Below are 22352 nucleotides of genomic sequence, written 5' to 3'. Positions count from 1 at the left end.
GACCTTCGATCCATTAAAATGGAAGCTGCTGGGTTCTGGGTAATCCTAATTGTGCCTCCTTAGTATTTACGTTGTTTGTTTCTGGCTGGTTACAATGTGTTTTCCTTGGTGTGATAGTTCTGAAATTTAGTCATGATATTCCTTGGGGTTTTAATTTTGGGATCTCTTTCAAGAGATAATTGGTGAATTCTTTTCTTTCAATAGCTATTTTATCTTCTGATTCTAAGACATAAGGACAGTTTTCTTTATGATTTCCTGTAAGATAATGTCTAGGTTCTTTTTTTCATTATGGCTTTCAGGAAGTTCAACAATCCTTAGATTATCTCTTCTATATCTATGTTCTAAGTCAGTTGTTTTTCCTCAGAGGTCTTTAATATTTTCTTCTATTTTTTTTCATTTTTTGTGTTTGTTTGACTGAGTCTTAAGGTCTTATTAAGTCATTCACTTCCATTTGTTCAATTCTAATTTTTAGTGTATTGTTTTCTTCAGTTACCTTTTTTTTTTTTTTTTTACCTCCTTTAGTATTTGGCCAATTGAATTGTTTTGCTCATTGCACAAACTTTCACATTTTTTTTCACAAATTTCACAAATTTTGTTTTTCAAAGAATAAGTATCTTTTTCATATCTATATGAGTTAGGAGTTATATAAGGAGTTATATGCTTTTTCCATTTCATCAAATATATTTTGTAGGGAGTTAAATGCTTTCTGCATTCCTTGTTGCAGAGGTTTCATTTCCTTTCCCCATTTTTCTTCTCTCTTTTAAGATTACTTCATGTAATCTTACAAGAAAGCCTTCTAAAATGGGGAATAGCTCATATCTCCCTTTGAGGTTTCAGCTGGAGTTGATTTGCCTTTAGGAACCTGTGGATTTGAGGTCTGTTCTTCTCTCTCTCCATAAAAGCTCTCTATGGTGAGAGGTTTTTTTTTTTTTTTTTTTTAATTTTATGCTCATTTCTTGAGGTCTGATCTTAATGAAAAGGAGTAAGTTACTTTAGTTTGCCCTGGGGTAATTCTGCTCATTGACTTCCACTGCTGGGTAATCATGCTTAGATCCTGTGTTCTTCTGGGACTCAGAATTTGCCTTTTGCAGCAAATCTGCAAACCACCTGCTTGCATCCAGAATAGAGTAGCCTAACAGGCCCACAGAAGATTCCCAGGTGCATGAAAGCTGCAATGGTCTGACTATTCACCCCAACTCCTTGCCGCAGGCTCCCTCCACTATGGTCTGGGCTTGGCAAATTTTCCCCCTTTCTATTTGAAACAAACCTGTTCTGAAGTTCTTCCAAAGTATCTTCTTCTAGAAATGTATTGTACTCCAAATATTTGTTGGTTCTTTGACTCCAAAACCAGCTTAAAGACTTAATCTACTATTGGTTTGAGAGAAGGTGAGAGAATATCACTAAAAGTTGTGTCTGCTTTCCACCATCTTGGCTCTGCCTCCCAAAATGGTTTTATCTAAGGAAAGATATGTTTTTTCTGATCATTAGTGGCCACAAACACTCTTTCCTACCCTAGAACTGTGATGAAGATCTCTATTCCAATGTATCTGCAAGTTTGGTATACTAGTGTTCCTTCTTACAATGGGACTGAAAATCAAATTCATGTATGGGTCAGTACAACAGAGTTTACAATGAGTTTTATGTTTGAAAGTAAAATTTTCTATTCAAATCTGGTCTTTTCATCAGAAAGGCCTGAATGTTCTCTATTTAATGGATTGAACATTTTCTCTCCAAAAGATAAATTTTACTAAGTAGTTGATCCTTGGTCATAATCCTCCCTCCATTGTTTTTAGTAATATCATATTCTAAGCCCTTGGGTCCTTTAATGTAGAAACTGCTAAATATTGTGTTTTGCTCACTATAGTTCCATGATTTTTGAATTATTTCTTTCTGGCTGCTTGCAATACAATATCTTCTTCTTGACTTGATTGCAGTGAAATTTGACTATAATATTATTGGTAGGGAACCCATGTAATCTTCATCTGATCAGTTATTTTACCTCCTTACCATCTGAGGGCTAAAAAATCGAGAAGTCACTGTAGAAAATGCAGTCCCCATCCTGGTGTGACCAACCTTTCCTACTGACCTTTTAGGTTTTTGTAGGCTGTTTTCTCACCCCATCCCTTTTTGGGTAGTGTTACTTTAGAATTAATTTTTAGGCATTATTTTAAATTTCTTTGCAGATATATTTGGGAAAACCCAGGTGAGTCACTGTTTTTTCTCTACTATGATGGCTATACTCCCATGTTAGTTCTAAAGAGAAAATTAGATTTTCTATAATCAGATCAGCTTCTGCTGATTTGAGATTATCATGCCAGCAAATCATTTCTTCCCTACATTTGTACCTAGCATTCTAAAATTCAGCTTATCTACTAATTCCTGTTCTGTTACTTTAAAAAAAATGTCTATCTTCAAAACCCTCAATTGAGGTTTTTTCCTCTCAAGATTGAGTACTGCATTCTGTAATCACTTTGCCAATTAAATTCCTAGAATAAGCATATATATTATCATTAGCTCAACTTCTCCTATTACTCACATTTTAATTCTTTATATTCTATCTTCCAACCTCAACATTCTATTGAAACTACTCTGTCAAAAGTTACCAGTGACCTTTTAATTACCAAATATGATGGCCTCTTAAAATTCTAATCTTCCCTAACCTTTCAGTAGAATTAGTCTATTGATCACCTTTTCCTATTCTTGGGTTTTTGTAATACTGCTTTGTCTTGGTTCTCCTGCTACCTGTTTTTGCACCCCTTCCGTAAGCTCCTTGCCTGGATCATCTTCCATTTCATATCTCTGAACAAGTGACATACCCAAAATCTCTTTAATGGATCTTCTTTCTTTATAATCTCTCACTTAGTGATTTCATCAGATCAAATTAATTAAATTATTGTTTTTATTATGATGGTACATCTATATCTCTTGAGATCCAGTCCAGCAACACTTCTTATTATATATTTTGAACTATTTGTCCTGTTGGAAATTCAAATTTAACATGTCCCAAATATTATCTTTCCTGACTAATTCTTCTAATTAATTATTAACTATGTGACCCTGAGCAAAAATCTTTACGCTGTTTTCCTCAGTTTCTTCACGTATCAAATGACCTGGAGAAAGAAATGGTAAGCCATTCCATTGTCTTTGTCAAGAAAACACCAAGTAGAGTCACAAAGAGTCAGAAATTGTGGCAAAATGACTAAACAACAAATCTATACATGTGCAAATCAAAAGTAACCTCAGATGGAAGAAAGGAAAAAAGGGAGGGTTGAGAAGACAAAGAGGAAAACAGGCAAGTTGAAGAAAGAAGAAAAGGAGGAAGGAATGAAGGAATAGATAGAGGGAAGGTAGGAAAGAAGAAAAAGATACCAGCAATAAAGAAGAGAAGTGAGAAAGCAAAAACAGTCTCTTGCAGAAAGAGCTGAATATAAAAATCCATGAAGTAGGGATGAGAAGGATAAACCTTCCAAACATGGAGAACAGCAAGTGAAAAAGGCATAAAGTCAGAAATGAAGAATTATATGATGGGAATAGCAATAAAGTCTCATCTTAAAGGCCAAAAAGAACAAAATATATTTGATATGAGATATAATAAGGAGCCATTGGAGACTACTGCAAGTAGGCAGGGAAAGTTTGACATGGTCAGTTTTGCATTTAAGGAGATTGTTTTGACCTTCTTATTGTCCTTTATATACATCTCCTGTGTCTATATTTCTGCATTGGAGAGATCATCTCCCTACTTAGTCATGTTCACCTACTAAAACCATCTTTAAGTTCAGTTTGTGATGTCATCTTTTTGAAGCTTTTTCTGAACACCTCCTCAGGTTTCCCAAGAAGCTTGAATTTATTTGACCATATGCATAGGCTGATAGAATGTAAGCTCCTTGACTTTTTTGTTCATGTATCTTTAGATCCTGTGTTCTTTATAAATGTTTGTTGTTAAAATGTTTTTTACAAGCTTCCTAATGCCTGAGGAATTTAAGGATGTTACCCTCATGCTTATATTTGACCATGACTTATCTAACTTATAATTATAGAATTTAGTGCTAGAAGAAACCTTATGTTATCTTGTACAATACTCTCCTTAGACAGATAAGAAAAGTGAGTATTAATTTCTTTACAAATAAAAAGCAGTCAGAATTCAAACTAAATTTGAGTTCACATCTTATGCTTTTTTTCACTGCACATGGTTATCAGTTTTATCAGCTATAACCAGATTCTTTCAGTGTTCATCACAGGCAGATTAATGTAGACAACAACAGACATGATGGAGATTAAAAGACATCTCCTCATCTCACCTTTAGCCATTTACTTAGCATTTTTGCTAATGAAATTCCTCATATGATCTGATGTAGTTCACCCTTAAAATTGGGTCTATAATAGGAATTCAATGTCTCAGTGGCAGCACAGAAATTCAGTGCAAAAGGCAGATATAACTTGAAAGCTTCTTTAGCTATATGGCTATATGGATCTGGGTGGAGTCTGAATTCACAAAATTGCTATATCTAGAACTATGAGGAAGAAAAAGGCTGATAGATCCTTTTTACTAAGTAAAGAAGTTTCAAAAATGCTGAAGACCATAAGAGGATAGCTAATAGAGATAGATACTATTAAGTAACATGATGATATTTTCAAAGGATTTTTGTAACTTTCTCTGCAAATAAACTAGCAGCAAGAGTTTTATGTGTTATTTATTTTTATTTTTCTCAATTGCATTTAAATTCATTTAAAATTAATTCATTTAAATGAATTTAAAATTTTGAGTTCCAAATTCTCTCACTCTCACCTTCTCTGACCTCTTTCTGAGAAGGCAAATAATTTGATAAAAATTACAAATGTGCAGTCATGCAACATTTCTATGTTAGTTATATTGTGAAAGAAAATGCATATTATAAGAAAACAAGAATAATAAAATTTAAAAGTATGCTTCAGTCTGCACTCAGATTGCATTAGTTTTTTGGGGATGTGTGTGTGTGTGTGTGTAGACACACACACACATTTTAACATAAATACTTTGGATCATTATGTTGCTGAGAATAACTGTCATTCATCATAAAATAAGAATGACACATTGATTATCAAACAATATTGCTGTTAATTTGTATAGTGTTTTACATCTGTTTGTTTTACTTTGCATCAATTCATGTAATTCTTCCCAGGTTTTTTTGAAAGAATACTATTCATCAATTCTTATAGTGCATTATTCTATTACAATAAAATACCACAGATTGTTCTACCATTCTACAATTGATGGGCAACCCCTCAGTTTTCAATTCTTTGTCACCACAAATTGCTGCTATAAACATTTTTTGGTCCTTTTCCTTTTAAGAAAAATCTTTGTGGGTACAGAGCTAATAGTGGCATGGTTGGGTCAGAGAGTATGCATGATTTTATAGCCCTTTGTACATAGTTCCAAATTGCTTTCCAGAATGACTGGTTGAGTTCACAGTTCTATCAATTATTCATTAATTTCTGTTTTTCCCCCCACATATCCCCTCCCAAGATTTGTCTTTTTACTTTTCTGTCATATTAGCCAATCTGATAAGTCTGAAGTGTACTTCAGACTTGTTTTAATTTGAGTTTCTATAATGAATAATTATTAAAAGCATTTTTACCTTTGCTAACTTCATTTGAAAACTACATATTCATACCCTTTGACTATTTATCAGTTGGGAAATGACTCATATTCTTATAAATTTGACTCAATTCTCTACATATTTGATAAAGAAGGCCATTATCAGAGAAACTTACTAAAAAATTCCCCCTTCATTTTTCTCTCTATCCCTTCCCTCCCTCCCCCATTCCAGTTAACTTCCTTTTCTCTAAGCTTATCTGAATTCATTTTGTTTGTGGGAAAAATAAAACTTTTAAAATTGATATAATCAAAATCTATTTTACATCCCATAATGCACTTTATATCTCATTTGATTATAAATTCTTCCCTTGTCAATAAATCTGACAGTTAGAAAATTCTATGCTTCCCTAATTTGCTTATTGTGTCATCCTTTATATTTAATAATTTACTCACTTTGACAATATCTTGGTATATAGTATGAGATGTTAATTTATACCTACTTTCTACCAAACTGATTTCAAGTTTTTCCTGCATTTTTTGCAAATAGTGATTTCTTATCTGAAAATTTTGAATCTTTGGATTTGTCAAACACTAGAGTGTTATTTTAATTTACTCCTATATATTGTATATCTAACCTATTTTAATGCTCCACTACTTTATTTTTTAGCCTGATTGTTTTGATGATTACTTTTTTGTAATTCTTTTGAGATCTGATATTGTTGAGCCATTTTCTTTCAATTTTTTTTTTTCATTGCTGAAATCTTTATGGGTAATCTCTATATTGCTTTTATTCTGTTATTCATACTTAGATGACCTAGAATTATAAGGATTTCTGGAATGATTTTTTAAAATAGTTTTTTTTTCTTAATGATTAAATAACAGTTTAAACTTTAAAACATCAGATAAATTACTTTACGATAGCTATAAAAGTATTGTTTATCAAGATGGTATAGAAATATATATTATATATACATATATGCATATATATACATATATATACACACACACACACACACACACACACACACACACACACATATATATATATATATATATATATATATACATATATATATTTAGCTTTTTGCTATTTGATTACATGTTGGTATAAGGGTATAAGTAGTACCATGATTATTCTGCTGCTGGATAAATACTGCTTAATAGTAATGATGCATTCTCATTATATTGGTATTGAGGTACATGCAGATTATTGTGATTTAGCCACTGAAATATATTATGCAATTCTATAAACAATTTGGATAAATGTAAAATAGATTTAAAGTTTACAAGGAAGATAAAGCACTGCCTGTTTTATATAACTTATCTAAATAGTAGTCCATTTCAGTATCCATAATGAGATGAGTGTTGGTGGAGGTATTTAACAACTGAGTGTTTGAGTAGGCTGAATGGACATAATCTGGTGACATGCAAAATGTACTGGTAGCCTTAATCTAATTATTTAACCCCTTTCAACAGGAAATACTTTCTAGTTCTTCATTTTATTTCTATAGGACTTTCTCTACTATATCCCAGCAGTCTTCTCATCCTGGAAATGTACACTTAATCTCCTTCTGATTATCTGGTTCTTTCCAGAACATACTGAAATGGGTTGTGGTCCTTTTAAGAAACTAGTCCTTTCAGATTGATTTCTTCCTTTCTGATTCCCAATCCCTCCTAGCTTATGCATTATCAATTCAGGAAGCTAGGACCTTGTTTTCACAAATCCTAGTCAAAGCATCCCTTTGAATTCCAATAGGAGATCCAGGCTTGTCCCCAGCGCCCCATTGGATCTGAGCCAACTTGGACTGTCCCAGCCCCCATTCTAATGATCTGCTCAGGTTTCCCAATCCCCACCAAGCAAATTCTAGCCCTGATGAAACCCAGCAAGGAGCCAACTTGGGACTCCATCCACAGGCCTCTTTAGCTAAATCTCTCATTATAAAAGGAGCCAGACTACAATCCTCTCTTTGCAGAGGATCCAAAAATGCCAGCCATACCATCCTTGGCATCCCAAGTAATCTCTGCCCACTGGAATACTGTTTCCGGTGCCCTCTTAATCTCTACCTTCACCTATTTCCTTAATTAGACTTAAACCTTACTTCTAATCCCCATAATAAATCTCTTTTATCAATCTAGGTTTATAGGTCTGTAAATTCCTTTACAGAGAACTGCTTGTGTTGCCACTAGACCTCATTTAACTCCCTACTCTTGTTCTGAATCCTGAGGGGTTACAGGGGAGCTCCATTTGACTCCCTGAACTCCGAACCTGCCACTAGACCTCATTTTCATTTGGGTATCCCAAATCTAAACCTCATCATTTTGGTTCCCTTTAAACTTCATCAATACATTTTGAGAAAACCACCTAGGCTAGACTTATCTTCCTTTTTTTTTTTTTTTTTTTTTTTTTCAAATTTATTTTATTAAAACAAACAGAATAAGAAAAAAGAAAAAACAGAAAAGGAATACAAAACAAAATGAAACAAATTAAAAGAGGCCATTGTCATGTGCCCAGCAGAACATCAGGAAGGATTCAGAATACATAATTACAAATACCAGTTCAAGAAAGTCCATCAATTAGATAAAGAAATTATATTCATGAGTGTCCATTTTTTAAACTTCCTTATAAATTTTGTCCTTTGCTGCACATTTTTTACTTTGTTCTTCCCTACCCTTTTATCCCCCAATTCTAGACAAATTATAGTTAAGAATGGATTTATATATATATATATACATATATATATATATATATATACATATGTAGATATATACATACACACACATACACACATATACACACACACATATATACATATATATATATATATATATATATATATATATATAGTGTTGCATATTTAATCCATTCCCAATGTGAGTAGGTTTTCAAATGCCTCTATGTTTATTCTTCCTTTGCACCTCATTTGAATGGCATAATTACTATTTTTACCTTAACTCTTCCCCAATCTTTCTTTTAGTCTGCCCTATTATTGATGTCAATCTTAACCAAATCCTATACATTTCCCATGTAAAAAAACAAAAAACAATGAACAATTTGTCCATGTTGAGTTCCTTGAAATTGATTTTTGATATTGGCTCTTACATATTAAATTTTTCTATTAAGTTCAGCTTTGGCTGAAAGTCCTGAAAATCTTTAAGTTCAGTGAATATCAATTTTTTCTCATTCAATATTATAGATAATTTGGTTGAATATGATATTTTTGGCCACAGGACTAGTTCTTTTGATTGTCAGTAGGTATGATTCCAGGATTGTGACTGCTGATAAATCCTGTGCAATTCTAATTGTAGTTCCAATGCATTTGAAATTTTTTCTTGTTTCTTGCAAAATTTTCTCTTTGACCTGGGGGTTTCAAAACTTGACAATAATGTTCCTCTGTGTTTTCCACAAAGGATATTATTGAGGTGGTGATTGGTGAATTATTTTTTTCTACTTCTACTTTGCTCTCACGTTCTATCAATCCAGGACAATTTTCTTGCATTATTTCTTGCATTAGTGTGTCAAGGTCCTTTTTTTTTTTTTTGGTCACAACTTTTAGGCAGTTCAATTATTCTTATATTTTCTCTTCTTGATCTGTCTCCAGATCTGTCACTTCTGTTTTTTTTTTTTGTTTGTTTGTTTGTTTGTTTGTTTTTGTTCTTTATAATTGGCTTTGTTATTTTTTTGGTCTTTCATAGCTTCACTGTCTTCCCCTTGCCAAATTCCAGTTTTCAAAGAATTATTTTCATCTTTGAAACTTTATATCTCCTTTTCTAGTTGGTTAAATTTTTTTCATAATTTCTTGTTTTTCTTGGATATTTTTAGTTTTTCTTCAATGTCTCTCATTTGATTTATAAATTCCTTTTTGAATTCTATAAATTCTTTCTAGGCAGGGAGCTATTTACATAATTCTTTGGGGTAGAAGCTTTTTTACTTCAGTGTCTCTTTCTGAAGATGAACCCTAGTCTTTCCTGTTCCTCTAGTATGTTTCTATGGTTTGGTTCTTTCTTCTTTGGTAGTTCATTTTTTTTTTTTTTTTAATAAGAGATAGTAGTGTAAACTCCTTTAATCCTAGGTGTGGTTTCATGCTTCTAACTTGAGGTCTCTTCTTTGAACTGGAACCCCAAACCAAGAGCTCTAGTCTCCAGCAAGTACCCACAGTCAGCAGGATCCCTGCCCTGTTGCCTCTGCACTCACTAGATGGTGAGCTAGGTCTCAGCAGTACAGCTGGACATGATGCTCCTAATCAGCTGGACTTCCCTCAGTCTTCCCAGAATCAGATCCAGAGATCATAAATAAACCAGAAGATAAAAGTCTCTGTGGTTCCTGCTGAGGCTACAGCCACTTCCAGCTAGCCCCAGGCTCCCCACTTGATGTTTATGTCAAGCCTGGAGGTGTCTGAAGTGACAGGTTAATACCCTGTGGAGGGGGAAGGAGGTCTTTCTTTAGATCTTCTTCTCAAGTAGTATATGGAGGACCCTTGTCCCCAAGTCTTCTTGATTTTTCAATAGTCTATGTTTGCCCTGAGGCATAAATTTATTCAATTTGTGGAGGAAAGTAGGAGAGCCTGAAATTTACCAACCTATTCCACCATGTTCCCATAATTTTCCCTCTAGGCTTCTCTTCTTTACCCTCTAAGTTATCTTCCTGATTTTGACATTTTTTAGCTATTCTCCCATATGAACCTTATTGTCTCCCTATGTAATTTATTCTTTCTTTTACGTATTTCTTCCCTCATTATAATGTGAGCTCTTTGAAGGAAAATACAGTCTTTGGACTTGTATTTGTATTTCCAGCACTCCCACTGTTCCTGGTATATACTAATCATTTAATAAATCCTAGGTGACTTGACTTGGAGGAGAAAAGGACTTTGACTTTTGAGCAAAGTGAAATGGAATACTTTAAGAAATGAAAATTTAAAATTCTATAATCATTGATCTCACAGAAAATTTGAGCGTGACATAAGTGACTGGTGGTTTGTTCTTTAACTATAATATATGGGAATACATGACAATTCTTGTACAAAAGGAAGCATTCCCCAACTAAATAAAACTTGTATGGCTTGTGAAAAAGATTCAAGGAGAGTAAGAGAAGGGGAAAGGAAAAAAAGGAAAGGAAGGAAAGGGAAAAGCAGAAAAAGAAGAAAGGAAGGAAAAGGGAAGGAAAATAGAGAAAGAAAACAAAGACAGCTAGAAAGGGGAAAGGGGGTGATCAGTGATGGGTAAAAACTTGTTCTAACCATCTTCAAGTCCAAAATAATATCACTTTTCTGAATTTTGAGATTAATTTTTATAAATAATTTTAAGATTAATATGCTGGAAGATTATGAAATAGATAATAGCATTTCTGGGGGAAAAGTGTAAGGAAACTAGAGCTTAAGACACCCTGCTTCAGGAACAACATAAAGCATATGTATGTATATGTGTATGCATGTGTATGAGCACATATGTGTGTTTGAAAATATAAGAAGATAGATACTAGGGTATTAGTTTAACCACAGCAGTGACTATTTCTAAAATATCAACCCAGAACCCCATCCACCATTCAAACATTTGTAGACAGTGATTTAGAATTCAGTTCCTGGGTCACCTGCATAATCTAGACCTCTTGGTCAAAGTTTCAAAGAAAATAGACACTAGTGATGATGAATGCATTAAATAATTTTTTAAAAAAGCAAAAAAAAAAATGAACCCATCACCTCAAGAGTAGGTGCAAAGAAGCTTAAATTTTTTATGATTTATTTATATATAGTTTTTATTTACCAGATATATGCATGGGTAATTTTACAGCATGGACAATTGCCAAACCTTTTTTCCAATTTTTTCCTCTCCTTCCCCCCCACCCCCTCTCCCAGATGGTAGGTTGACCAATACATGTTAAATATGTTAAAGTATAAATTAAATACAATATATGTATACATGTCCAAACAGTTATTTTGCTGTACAAAAAGAATCAGACTTTGAAATAGTGTACAATTAGCCTGTGAAGGAAATCAAAAACGTAGGCGGACAAAAATAGAGGGATTAGGAATTCTATGTAGTGGTTCATAGTCATCTCCCAGAGTTCTTTCTCTGGATGTAGCTGGTTCAATTCATTATTGCTCTATTGAAACTGATTTGGTTCATCTCATTATTGAAGATGGCCACGTCCATCAGAATTGATCATCATTGTTGTTGAAGTATATAATGATCTCTTGGTCCTGCTCATTTCACTCAGCATCAGTTCATATAAATCCCTCCAGGCCTTTCTCATCCTGCTGGTCATTTCTTACAGAACAATAATATTCCATAATATTCATCTACAACAATTTATTCAGCCATTCTCCAATTGATGGGCATCCACTCAGTTTCCAATTTCTGGCCACTACAAAGAGGGCTGCCACAAACATTTCTGCACATACAGGTCCCTTTACCTTCTTTAAGATCTCTTTGGGATATAAGCCCAATAGTAACATAATGCAAAGAAGTTTAATATGTTCCTCCCCAGAGCCTCTAAGATGGAAAAATAATATTAGGAAAAAAATCAGCAGAAGTAAGGATTTTTTTTACCACTTGAGAAATTTTTCCCAAAAACAATAAACAAAGCTGCCTTGTTGATTCCCAACATTTTTAAAACTGGTCTTTGAAAATTTTCTTTCCTGAGATGGAAGATGTCAAAACAAATCTGAATGATTTGGAAAAAATGCTAACCTATAAAAATGCTTTAAGTTATAAAAGAAAGTTGGAAATGATCTAGTCCTGTCCCTTCATTCTAGAGCAGGTAGGGAGCTCAATAAAATCCAGCTAGAGTTTAGGGCAGCCTGCTTCACAAACAACAACACAACTCTTGAAACTGGAAGCAGAAAGACTTTTTTTCAAATTTGAGTTCAAATTTGACCTCAGAAGCTAGCTATGTGACTTCAGGCAAGGCAATTAATTTTTTTCTGCTTCAGTTTCCTAATCTGTAAAATTGGATTAATACTAGTACTTATCTCCCAAAGTTGTGAGTAAAATGAAATAATATCTATAAAGTACTTTGTAAATCTTAAAACATTATACAGATGCTAGCAGCAGCAATAGCAGCAATAATATTAATGCTAATAACTCATAATTGAGGAAAACCAAGACTCAAAAAAGAGGAGACTTATCTACATTCAAATGATTAACTAGCAGAGCTGGGGTTTAACCCAAAATCTTCTGATTTCTAAGCCATGTTTTCTTCAATTTGGATTATACTCATTATTGTGCTTGCAAGATTAATCCATGTCATTGATCCTATTGATTTTTAAAATCTTATTTCATTGAATAAATAATACTTGTATAATTTTTGAAGTTGAGTGAGAGGAAGAGAACAGTGCTTTTAAAAATACTTTTTCAATCTTGCATGAAGTAAGCATTAGACAAGCCAAGACCATCATAACTTTTGTGGATAAATTTGTTACAGTATTTCTTCCTGACAGCATACTAACATTTATTGTTGCCAATATTTAAACTTTGTTTAGTGGTATGACATAAGCATTCTTCTATTATCTGATTATTATAAATTACCAGGTAATTTAGCAGCAAGGGCTGCTTTTTAAAAATTCAAGTGACAATATCTTTAAAAAATTATAAAAATTATGGCAAAATATGTTTAAATTATTTCACCTCTAACTGTAGTAGAGATGTACTTCCTGTGTCTTTTTAATATTAACTTTTCATGTTTAGTGAGTGAAATTCTCCAAGAAAAAATTAACATTTCATATAAACTTTGATATACAGAATTATTCCCTATGATCTAATTATAATCATATGTGAAAATCTAACCAATACCTTCTTCTGGGCCAGAATAAGCTTAAAAATACTCATGACTAATGAATTCTCCTAATTATACATCACAGCAAAATTATTTAGCAACAAAGTAATTTGTGAGAGAAATAAAATAGATGTTGATACTGTTGCTATTTTTAGTCCTCGCTGTTCAACAGAGCATAGTATAGACCCATCTACATCTGGTGTTTACAGAAGTGTACTATGGTAAAGAAGATGGGTCAGACTTAGGCCACTTTTTTTCTTTTAAAAAGTACTTTAAAACTTTACAAGGATAAGTTGAAATAAGTAACTACCAAGTAAAACTCTCTAATTTCAAAGGTTTATGCTCCCAGTTTAAATATGCTACTGATCAAATCATATTTATCTAAATATTTTATTATATATTATATCACATCACATATGGTATATTATATTGAGATTTAATATTGTATAGTATATATTAATTTATATGTTCTCAAGTTCTATGTTCCTCAACTTATGTAGAAAGATATAATAGCTGATAAAATGTGAAGTTAAACATTGGGTGGAAAACAATACTCAGAATAACCAATATGTAAATGGCTAGAGCAGCAACTACAAAAATTGAACTTGCATATTACAAAATTATAAAGCACAAATTTTGTTCCAAAAAAGATAGAGGAGTAGAGGAGAACTGCACACACACACACACACACACACACACACGCACGCACGCACGCACGCACGCACACACACACACACACATTTCTCCTTTATTAAGATAAATGAATGTACAAGATTTTATAAAACATTTCCTCAATCTCTTCCCCTTCTGAACTTTCTCACCTATTTTCAGGGCACCTTCCCAATCACTCAGGCTCCCATCCTAATTGTTGTCCCAAACTCTTCATTTTCTCTCTTCCCCAAGATCTAAATTTTTCCCAGATACCTCAGGTACTTACTAGCTAGGTGACCTTGGGCAAGTCACGTAACTGTCTCAATTTCCTCATCTGTAAAATGAACTGGAGAAAGAAATAGCAAGCCTTTCCAGTACCCTTGCCTTCACAAATAGTTGCGCACGACCAAACAACACCAATAATAACAAACATAGACAAAGAAGTAATAGAAATACCAAATACATATGTACCAAATGATATAGCATGTGGATTTTTAAAGAAAAAGTTAGAGAAAAAAAAGAGTAACATTATAATTGTGGCTGGACCACAACTTTCCCCTCTCAAAAGTAGATGATTATAACCAAAAAAAAAAAAAAAGAAAATTGATTGGAACAGAAGTATATATATCTTTTTTTTCATCTCTATATGATACCTTCACACAATATTAGACCTTGCATTCAGGCATATAAACCTTACAATAAAGTGCAGAAAAGTAGAATTATTAAATGTATAATTTTCAGATAATAATACAATAGAAATTACATTAATTATAAATTATTTTGAAAGTAAGATGATATGGTTTAAATCATAAAGCTGTGTCCTCATCTTACTGAATTTATGATATTTTATTTAATTTCTAGGAATATTATGTAAATTTTTTAATGCAAGGTACACTAGAGTGTATGAGTATGTATAATTCAGGGATTTCTATATCTATTTTCATTCACTTGGGTACTTTTCAATGTCTGGTATAAGATTTATTAAATGAAATGTCTTCTGTCTTCTGAAAGTTAGAAATGATGATGCAGGACATAGGGAAATCTGAAAGGAAAAAGAAAAAAGTAGGTAAAAAAAGAAGAGAGCAAAGATTGAGAAAATTTATTTTGTAGATCTAACTAAGGCATTGATCAGAAATAGGAAGACTCATTGAATTCCAAAATAATATTTCACAATTCATTTAATCCAAACTAAATTTGCCATGAATTCTTTCTATGACATTCTTGAGAAATGATCGTGCATTGTCAGATTAAAAACCTTCAGTAATGGAATATTTGCTGCACATGCCTTCTACTTTTAGAAGGCAATAATTGTCAAAAATATTTTTTCAGAGTAATGAAGCAATATATATTATAATGGATAGCACACTAAGCTCAGTAAAACCTGATTTTAAATCTTTACTAAGATCCTTATTAGATGTATAACCCTGGCCAAATCACTTAACCTCTTTCTTACCTTACAAAAACTAAGTTTCCAGTGCAATAGATAAATGTTGAGTGGGGAAGGTAATTTTTTTAAAAAATAAGTTCTCATTACATTTGTTTATACAGGTCTATTACAGACAGTTAATCCACTGGCATTTATTAAGTTCCTTCTATGTATCAAGAACTTAGTAAACTAGAAAATAGAAGGAGAGAGAATGAAACAAAGTGGGGTAATCTTCATGTAAAAAAGGTAGACTGCCATTTATACTTGGCAAATTCTGTTGGACAAGGTCTAATTTTTCTACTGCTGATTAAAATGACAATGCTCCATTGATATTAGGATCTTTTTGATGAATCAGAACTGATATGCCTGATAATTAATCTTTTTGCATTAAGGGCTTCACATAAAATTATTAAAGGAACACATATTTGATCTTTTGTCCATTATGTAACTCAACTGGGGGAAGAAATATTCTTCCTTGAATGTAGAGTGTATCCAAATATTGTTTGAACAATGTCCTAAAAAGAAAATTAATTTCATATAAAAGCTGTTTATAAAAATAATGGAAACTAAAAAAGGAGACCAATAAGTCCCTGAATTTTAAAAAATGATTAAACAATCAATTGATCGATGTAAAACAATGTAGCATTACAGATAGAGGTCCAGTCTTGGAGTCAGGAATACTTGAATTTAAGTCTTTCTTCTGAAACATACTGAGTCATATGAACATGGAAAAATCACATATACTCTCAGAGATTTAAGGAAAACTCATCTGTTTCTATACTGAGTTTCCCACATTGATGAAATCATGGATTTGGATCCCCTTACTTCTCAAGTAAAAAGTCAATGAACCATTTTTCTTATACTCCTTGGAACAGAATTCCCTCTTCTCCTTTATTTAGCATGATACTTACCATCAATCTATAAATTTAGTAGCCAAAGCTAAATTTCACAGGCTGCTAATTTTCTCCTGTATATATTACCTCTGCAACATAGATACCCATTTTCCATTGATAACCTAAATGTAAGAAGTAGTGTATTGATTATCATTTAGAAAATGTGTGATTGGAATAGGAGGTGAGCTGGTCATGTAATATGAATGAGAGATAAAAAAGATACAACATCCTTGTGACTATTGGTGAGAAGCAACAATAATTACACAACATGAGAAAATTTATGGATATAGTATGCTCAATACCTTGTACTGACAAAGAAAATAAATACATTGATACAATAGATTATACATTGAAATGAAGAAATATGTTCTCTGGTTGTAATTTATGCAAATTGCCACTTGGAGGTGAATGGTGGTGACTTGGTACTCTTGGGTCAAATGCCAATGTGTGCCACAGGAAGAGTTAATTGAAAAGATAGAGGATCATGATCCCATTTATTTATTCCCTCCTGGGGAAGATTCTCTAAATTTCATGTGGATGAGCCCAAGTTCAATTTGTGGCTTGAATTTAGAATGCATTATTTAAAAGGATAGTCTCTGAGCACTTAGGGAAATGGCAATTGCTATGAGGCAATAGATGTTTTTCAAGAATAGGTCATTCTAGAACAATTTCAATTTCTTTCTTGATAAGGTTACTAGAATGATAGATTAGAAAAAAAGTTGTAGATATAGTAGTTTATTTACAAGCTCTATGTGAGTCAATAGATTGACACTCTAGGCAAAATTGCTAATATTTTCAGGCTCCATTAATAAATTCATAGCATCAGTGACTATAGTAATCTTGTATTTGATTAAATCTCCTATCTCTAGCTTTCTGGAGTAAGACTGGTTCTTCTCAGGGGTTCAGTGATCCAAGACAATTCCAATAGACTTTGGATAGAAAAATCAAAACATGCTATGTTTACTTCTTTTTTCTGTGTTTTTTTCCCCTTTCCCATGTGTCTTCCCTTTTGTTCTGTTTTTTTCTTTACTAGCATAATTCATAAAAACAATGTATTTTAAAAATAAAGTGAAATAAATGCATAGTGCATAAAATGGCAGAAATTATAGATTGGCTACACTTTGGCCCACATCTTTTGAGTACTGTGTTCCCTTCTGAGAGCCACATTTTAATGAGGGCATCAACAAGGTGGAACTCATACAAAGGAGAAGGAGAAAATAGGGTTAAGAAACTTGAAACCATATAATAAAAGGGATGGCTTAAGTTGAAGCAGATAGTTAAAATTTTGGGAGATATGTGATGATTATATAAGTATTTGATTTGTCATGTGGAAAAGAATCAGTTTGTCTAACTTGGTGCCTAAAGAATATAAAGAACAGCAATGGATGAAAATTTCAGGAAGGCAGGTTTCAGCTCAATAAAAATATTTTTCTTCATAATTAGAGCTGTCCAAAATTGAAATAAGCCACCTCCATTAAGATATTCAGAGACAAGTAGGAGAAAAATGGGTGATTCTGTCGAATTGGTATTGAATAGGCCTTCCATAAAGAAATCTTGCAGTACTCTTTTTATTTGACCATTAATCAAGAGAAGTCATGACCCATTGCATAATCCCATTGTATATTTGTTCATTATCTTGAACTATACATCTCATCATTACAAAGATTATAAGCAAACTTGCATCAGATAGTTTTACAGAGTCATAGAACTGGGGGTGAAAGAGACCCTAAAAATCTTCTGGTTCATTCCATCCCTAGATAAGGAAACTGTCAGGAGTGAAACAAGGTTGCCCACTATCACCATTACTATTCGATATTGTACTAGAAACACTAGCCCTGGCAATAAGAGCTGAGAAAGAGATTAAAGGAATTAGAGCAGGTAATAAGGAAATCAAACTATCACTCTTTGCAGATGACATGATGGTATACTTAGAGAACCCCAAAGACTCTGCTAAAAAGCTATTAGAAATAATTCAGAACTTTAGCAAAGTTGCAGGATACAAAATAAATCCACATAAATCCTCAGCATTTTTATACATTAACAACACAATCCAAGAGCAAGAGATACAAAGAGAAATTCCATTCAAAATAACTGTCGATAGTATAAAATATTTGGGAATATATCTAACAAAGGAAAGTCAGGAATTATATGAGCAAAATTCCAAAACACTTGCCACAAAAATAAAGTCAGATTTAAATAATTGGAAAGACATTAAGTGCTCTTGGATAGGCTGAGCAAATATAATCAAGATGATAATACTCCCTAAACTAATCTATTTATTTAGTGCTATACCAGTCAGACTCCCAAGAAACTATTTTAATGACCTAGAAAAAATAATAACAAAATTCATATGGAAGAACAAAAGGTTGAGAATTTCAAGGGAAGTAATGAAAAAAAAATCAAATGAAGGTAGCCTAGCTGTACATGATCTAGAACTGTATTATAAAGCAGCAGTCACCAAAACCATTTGGTATTGGCTAAGAAATAGACTAATTGATCAGTGGAATAGGTTAGGTTCACAGGGCAAGATAGTGAATAAAAATAGCAATCTAGTGTTTGACAAACCCAAAGATCCCAACTTTTGAGATAAGAATTCATTATTTGACAAAAACTGCTAGGAAAACTGGAAATTAGTATGGCAGAAACTAGCCATGGACCCACATTTAACACCACATACTAAGATAAGATCAAAATGGGTCATTGATTTAGGCATAAAGAACAAGATCATAGAGAAACATAGGATAGTTTACCTCTCAGACTTATGGAAGAGGAAGGAATTTGTGTCCAAAGGAGAACTAGAGATCATTTTTGATCACAAAATAGAAAATTTTGATTACATCAAATTAAAAAGCTTTTGTATAAGAAAACTAATGCAAACAAGATTAGAAGGGAAGTAACAAATTGGGAAAACATTTTTATAGTTAAAGGTTCTGATAAAGGCCTCATCTCCAAAATAAACAAAAAAATTGACTCTAATTTATAAGAAATCAAGCCATTCTCCAATTGATAAATGGTCAAAGGATATGAACAGACAATTTTCAGATGATGAAATTAAAACTATTTCCATTCATATGAAAGAGTGTTCCAAATCACTGTTGATCAGAGAAATGCAAATTGAGAGAACTCTGAGATACCACTACACACCTGTCAGATTGGCTAAGATGACAGGAACAAATAATGATAAATATTGGAGGGGATGTGGAAAAACTGGGACACTAATACATTGTTGGTGGAGTTGTGAAAGAATCCAATCATTCTGAAGAGCAATCTGGAATTATACCCCAAAAGTTATGAAACTGTGCATACCCTTTGATCCAGCAGTGCTACTATTGGGCTTATATCCTAAGAAGATACTAAAGAAAGGAAAGGGACCTGTATGTGCCAAAAATTTTTGTGGCAGCCCTTTTTGCAGTGGCTAGAAACTAGAAAATGAACAGATGTCCATCAATTGGAGAATGGTTGGGTAAATTATGGTATATGAATGTTATGGAATATTATTGTTCTGTAAGAAATGACCAACAGGAAGAATACAGAGAGGCTTGGAGAGATTTACATCAACTGATGCTGAGTGAAACAAGCAGAATTAGGAGATCATTATACACTTCAACAATGATATTGTATGAGGATGTATTCTGATGGAAGTGGATATCTTCAACATAGAGAAGAGCTAATCCAATTCCAATTGATCAATGATGGACAGAATCAGCTATACCCAGAAAAGGAACACTGGAAAATGAGTGTAAACTATTAGCATTTTTTGTTTTTCTCCCCAGATTATTTTTACCTTCCGAATCCAATTCTTCCTTTGCAACAACAACAACAACAACAACAATAACAACAACAAAATTCGGTTCTGCACATATATATTGTACCTAGGATATATTATAACATTTAATATGTATGGGAATGCCTGCCACCTAGGGGAGGGGGTGGAGGGAAGGAGGGGAAAAATTCGGAACAGAAGGGAGTACAAGAGATAATGTTGTAAAAAATTACCTATGCATATGTAATGTCCAAAAAAATGTTATAATTATAAAATTAAAAAAAAAAATAAGCAAACTGAGGACAATGGAGATTAAGGGACTTGTTCAAGATCATGAAGTAAGTGTCAAAGGCAGGAATTTAACTCGGGTCCTCTGACTTGAGCCAGTGCTCTTCCTGCTATATCAGATGATATATACCTTCAAAGCTTTTAATCTTAGTGACTTCTTCCTCTCTCTAACACTTTTTCTATTGAAATTTCAGATCATAGCTACAGATATGTGAAAAGTAAGAATTCTGGCATCTGAAGAAAATTCAATTGAAATGAGGTATATAATAGAGGAAAAGTAACCTAGAGACAGCAGTACTTGGTGGTTACCAAATGATGATTGTCAAATGAGAAGACGTGTGGGCTAAAAGTGACAAAAGAAGAAATATTCCAATGCTATCTCCTGATTCTGTAACATAAAAGAGATAAGAGAAGAAAGGAGGAGTAGTGGTCAGTTAGGAGAAGGCAGAAAGAAATGTAGCTTCTTTAGTAAACTGCTTGGTTTTATGATGAACAGAATATGACTGTAATATGAAAGGAAAAGATTTAGAAAATCATATATTTGGAACTTGAAGAAACCTTCAGTGGTCATCAAATCTAAGCTACTCTTTTTTGCAAATGAGAAGTCATTGTCATCAGCATTGTCCTTCTTTGGGATCCGTGGGCTATTTTAAATCATAGAGAAGTGAGACTGAAGGGGGAAACTAAGTAAGGAAATGGAGGAAGAGAAGAAGAAAGTAGATCTGATTTAATTAAAAAATAAAAAATCAAACAGAAAACAAAACATAGTGTATCTAATGTCAGAAAAGCAAGGTACGCTTTATAGCCATAAAAAAAAAATCATTAATTTCCTCATCTGTAAAATGGGGATAATAGTATTTCAATAATTATATCTATTTTAAAGAGATATTAAAGAAGGGAAAGGGACCTGTATGTTCAAGAATGTTTGTGGTAGCCCTCTTTGTAGTGGCCAGAAACTGGAAACTGAGTGGATGCCCATCAATTGGAGAATGGCTAAATAAATTGTGGTATATGAATATTATATGGAATATTATTGTTCTGTAAGAAATGACCAGCAGGATGATTTCAGAAAGGCCTGGAGAGACTTACATGAATTGATACTGAGTGAAATGAGCAGGACCAAAAAATCATTATATACTTCAACAACAATGATGATTAATTCTGATGGACGTGGCCATCTTCAACAATGAGATGAACCAAATCAGTTCCAATAGAGCAGTAATGAATTGAACCAGCTACACCCAGTGAAAGAACTCTGGGAGATGATTATGAACCACTACATAGAATTCCCAATCCCTCTATTTTTGTCTGCCTGCATTTTGATTTCCTTCACAGGCTAATTGTGTACACTATTTCAAAGTCCGATTCTTTTTATACAGCAAAACAAGTGTTTGGACATGTATACATATATTGTATTTAATTTATCCTTTAACATATTTAACATGTACTGGTCAACCTGCCATCTGGGGGAAGGGGTGGGGGGAAGGAGGGGAAAAGTTGGAACAAAAGGTTTTGCAATTGTCAATGCTGAAAAATTACCTATGCATATACCTATGCATATAATAAAAAAAGAAAGACTTCTAGAATTAAAATATGAATTATATAGGAGAAGGCCCTTTGGGCAGATTGCAGTCTATTTTCAAAGGAGATATTGTTAGCATGAAGGATATCACAAATCCACTGAAATATTTATGTATAAAATACCAAAAGATTGTCCTAAGACTTAAAATAGGAAGAGTGGTATACTGTTTGTCTCATAAACTGGTTACAAAAATGGTTTCTCAAAGAGTATTTCTCATTTGCTTAATTGTTCTGAGCAAAAGCAACCTAATTTGGATAGACATTTCTCTCAATGGAGCAATGTTGAACAATGTTTTGGATGTACAGGTCCTGGAATGTCTGTTAGAAAGCCAGCTTTGTTACTTTATTATTAGGCATATTCAATCCTTATAATATCTTTTAAAATGACTGATAGAAAAATAAAAAAG

Source organism: Sminthopsis crassicaudata, chromosome 5 (assembly GCF_048593235.1).
Source record: "Sminthopsis crassicaudata isolate SCR6 chromosome 5, ASM4859323v1, whole genome shotgun sequence".
Taxonomy (NCBI): Eukaryota; Metazoa; Chordata; class Mammalia; order Dasyuromorphia; family Dasyuridae; genus Sminthopsis; species Sminthopsis crassicaudata.
Note: the sequence above shows the minus strand (reverse complement) of the source record.